The sequence below is a fragment of the Cynara cardunculus genome (assembly GCF_001531365.2).
Source record: "Cynara cardunculus var. scolymus isolate 2C chromosome LG 1, CcrdV1, whole genome shotgun sequence".
Classification (NCBI taxonomy): Eukaryota; Viridiplantae; Streptophyta; class Magnoliopsida; order Asterales; family Asteraceae; genus Cynara; species Cynara cardunculus.
In genome coordinates this window covers 26,466,716-26,471,255 of record NC_037528.1, presented here as the reverse complement: position 1 = coordinate 26,471,255, position 4,540 = coordinate 26,466,716, and the positions used below count along the sequence as shown (strand labels likewise).

Sequence of the window (4,540 nt, the reverse complement as noted above, 5' to 3'; positions counted from 1 at the left end):
TGTCCAAATAGTAACTTTTGGTGCAAAAGCTTTAATTTTTAAATGCATAAATGTTAGACTATTTTTAAAAGGACAATTAANCATAAATGTTAGACTATTTTTAAAAGGACAATTAATAAGTATCAACTTTAAATCCATAAAAACTCATTGGCATTACATAAGATATAATTTTACTTATCTTATGGTAGTTCGTAGATTAATGGGGCCCATTGGTCAGGTAAGGCTCAGTAGCGTCTCAAGTGTTAAAGCATCGATGGAATTTTACATTTATAATGTGCATGTTATGTATTTGTTTGCAAGAAGTGTTTTATGCATTGTAAATATTTTGCGCATATGAAAACCCGTGAACTCACCAACTCTTTGTAGTTGACGTCGTTTTATGTTTCATTTTTTTCAGAAAAAATAAGTAAGAATGGAAGTTTTGGAAGCACTTTTTCCTTTACACCTGTTCGCAAGATTTAGTAACTCCTTCTGTAAATGATGTTGTCTTCATCATGAACAGTAGGGTTATGAAATTGTAAATCTTTTTGGATTATGTACTATAATGGTATTTTCGATTAATTGGTGCTATGAAATGCTAACCTGTTACACCTCGTGTTTCCGCTTTAGCGGAGTGTGACATGAGGTGAGAGACCGAACAATTTATTTATGGCTTTGTAAAAATTAGACACCTTTCTTTGTGGCTCTATGGATGTGAAGTTATTGTCATCTAGGATAATTTTATGTTGACAAAGAGGACTAATCCCCTTTTGGTCGTCAATGATCAATCCCATAGCTTTTGTGTGCAACTTCAATATACCAACCAACTTCTTCTCTTGATACAAATTTAGGGTAGATGAAATGATGACAGCCAATTTTCCTTCTTCTTCTAGAAAATTATACTTCAAATGAGATGGGAGTTGTTTCAACTCCAAGTCAAGTGGTGATATAATGGATGGGCTGAAATTCTTTTGCTCACTATTTTCCAACAACTCAAATGCAGTAACATCACAGAGGATGATGGTATATAACTCCTCAACAATCTCTTCATCTATTTCAACACTATCATCTTCCTCTAACTTACAGACGTCTCTAATTCCTTCCTCATAACACATTGATTCTATTTCACAAATTCTTGACACTCTTCCAAATAGTCAAGGTATTTCAAAGAATTGAAAACATTAAATGTGACTTTTTGGTCCTGAAGTCTCATAGTCAGCTCTCCTTTCTGAACATCTATCAAAGTTCTTCTCGTGGCTAGGAATGATCTCCCTAAAATAATAGGAATGTTCTTATCAGCCTCAAAGTCTAGTATGGTAAAATCTGTCGAAAATATGAACTTATCAACTTGCACTAAAACATCCTCAATCTTTCCCTTAGGGTATGCAATGGATTTGTTGGCCAAATGAAGTGTAACAGTGGTAGGCCTAGCCTCTCTTATGCCTAAGGTGTTGAAAACAGATAAAGGCATGAGGTTAATACTTGCACCTAAGTCACACAAAGCTTTCCCAATATCCTTCCCACCTATTATACAAGGAATAGTGAAACTTCTCAGGTCTTTAAGCTTAGGAGGTATCTTGTTGGTCAGAAGTGCACTACATCCTTAGTAAGAGCAATAGTTTTACACCCGGTCAGCTTTTTCTTCTTACTTAAGATGTCTTTGAGAAACTTAGCATAACTAGGCATTTGCTCGATTGCCTCAATAAGTAGTATGTTGATATGCAATTCTTTAAACACATCCAAGAATTTTTTTAAATGCAGTTCTTCCTTCTGATTCCTCCACCTTTTGGGGGTAAGGTACATAAGGAGGAACTGGTTTTATGACAGCTTTGTTTGAATGTGTTGAGCAAGATGAATCCTTTATGCCTTGGGTGGTCTTACTTTCTTGTGGTGTGGATAGGGTTACAGCTTTGGTCTTAGTATCTGCTATAACATCATTTTGTAATGACTTATTCCTAGTGGCCTCTTCTAGAAACAGTAAAGGTAGTCTGATATTGGGGGACAATATTGATGACCTTAGATGATTGGTTTTCTAATGGTTTTGGTGGTTTTTCAATAACAGGGGCCAATGATGTAGCATCAACTTTTGACAAAATTGGTTCACAATCTTTTTGCACTGCCTCTGTCACTTCCTTCCCACTTCTCAGGGTCACTGCTTTCACATGCTCTTTTCCTAACTCTCTCGGGACTTCTGTATTACTAGGCAAAGTACCAAGGACTCTATTGGTCCGATTGAGAGCAAGTTGACTGACTTGGGTTTTTAGATTTCTGATAGCAGCACTTTGTTGATTAAAAAAGATTGATTTTGAAAGTTTTGTTGGGTTATCAAAGCTTGATTTTGAGCTTGAGCTTGCGCAAATAACCCTTTTATCATTGCTTCCAAGGAAGATGATAAATCAACTTGTGGAGGTGGCTTGTTTTGAAAAGGTGATTGAGCAGTTTGAAATTTTGATGATGATTTTGAGAACTACTCGCATGTTGTTGGGGTTGAAAATTAGAGGCTCCTTGCTGCTTATGTGCGGGTGAATTTAAACATGGACTGTTCCAAGAAATATTCGGGTGTTAATTTCAACTTGCATTGTAATTGTTGGTATAGGGACCAGATCCATTATGAACAAAGTTTATGGATTCAGGATTATGAGGACAATGTTCATAAGAGTGTTCCCCGCCATAACAAACACATTGCATTGAGAGGACTTTTGGAATAGGTGTAGTTGTAGTTGGCTGCACTCCTTGGCCAGAACTAAGGTTTTTAAGCTGGTGGCCATGGAAGTGAGTTGTGCTATTAATGCAGTATATGCATCTACATCATGAATTACATAAGTATTTTTTTTTGCAGTTAAGCATGTGGATCAACCCAATGCCTATTATTTGCCGAAATATTTTCAAGGATCTCAATACACTTCATTGTAGGTACTAGCTGTAAAGGCCCCTCCTGTAGTTGTGTCGAGCATCTGTTTAGCCATGGGACTTAACCCATTGTAGAATGTCTCGAGTTGAATACAGTAAGGAATGCCATGGTGTGGACATTTTCTTAACAGCTCTTTAAACCTCTCCCATGCATCCGTAACAGCTTCATCATCCATTTGTTTAAAAAGACAGATTTCATTTCTGGACTTAGCGTTCCTGGTGGGTGGAAAATATTTTCGTAAAACATTTTCAGCCATATTACTCCACGATGGCACATAACCCGGTGGTAATGACTTAAACCATGCCTTTGCCTAATCCTGTAAAGAAAATGGGAATAAAGTAAGTCTTAGAGCGCCATTAGACACTCCCAGGATCAAGAAAAGAATCAGTAATTTCCATGAAAGACTTTAGATGTGAGTGAGGGTTTTCCAATTGTAATCCCGCTAATTGTCCATTTGCTTGCAACATATGAAACATGATCGGTTTAAGTTCGAAGTGAAGGGCTGTCATTTGTGGCCTAACTATCCCGGAATTTAATTGCTCAAAATCAGGGATAACATAGTCCATGATTCTTTCATTTTTAGAATTTACCAAATTAATTATGTTTGGAGTTTGCGCTATTGGTTGATCATTATTTTCCGATTATGTGTCATCATTACCCAAATTATTTTCATTGTGTGGGTGTCCTAGTGGAAAGTTCTGAAATGGTGGTATTGGTGTAAAAATAGGCAATTGATTTTCCAAATGCGGCACATCTGGAATGATTGGGGGAGGTAACGCCATGTTGGGAGGGAGTAAAGCAAAAAATGCTCTTTGAGCCCTTCTTATTTGGCGGAATGTTCTCTCAATATCAGGATCAAATTCGAGAAACTCCTCGTGGTGTATCTGTGGCATACACCACTTTCAAAATGATTCAAACAATACTAGTAAAATCAAATCTTTTACTTTACTTTTAGAAGAACTTTAACCTTGCCAATCTCCAGCAGTGGCGTCAAAACCTTGGTAGGCTATTTTTCACAACCTTAGACCTATAAAAGGGACCACAAATCAAGTATACAATATGGTCCAATGTCGTCTTTTCCAAGTAACAAGGTGGTAAAACCCGAATATCGTCCACAGAGATTGTAGCGAAGACTTAATAAGAAACCAATGAAATAGATGATTTCAGATGATTAAATTGAAGACTTTAGTTTGATTCTAAGTTAACAATGATAAAATAACATAATATAAAGGGCAGCATGGATGTAAGATTTATGGTGAAATGCAAACATAAATTCCAGCAGACAATGCTGTGGGAATGCTACAGCATACAGTAAGCCAAAACTAGTTTCACCATCTATTTTGAAGGTATTCCTCTCGGATTTCACCTTTGCACTATATTATAGCTTTCAACCTATATCTCTATGTGGTATCCAGACCAGGGATAGTGACAAAAAGGTGTCTTCAAAATATACGGATAAACAAATCTCTTTGTTTAAAATCACTCTCTCGAGCTGATTCCATATCTTTCAAGTTGGCGTGTGTTCTAAATAGTTCATCTTTAAAGAGTGACCAACCTGTCGGGAGTTAATTTTGAAAGACATAAATGACAAATCTTCTTGTCGGCAACTTTCTCAAGTCTATCTTTCATATCATTCAAGTTGACATGCAT

At 36.6% G+C, this 4,540-nt stretch overlaps 1 non-coding gene across 1 annotated transcript; it reads left to right on the top strand.

The window, feature by feature from the left end:
- The first annotated feature begins 2,991 nt into the window (after positions 1-2,991).
- Positions 2,992-3,098, top strand: LOC112503753. Its single transcript, XR_003068074.1, has one exon. It is a non-coding gene; the product is annotated as a small nucleolar RNA R71 (small nucleolar RNA).
- The last annotated feature ends 1,442 nt before the right edge of the window (positions 3,099-4,540 follow it).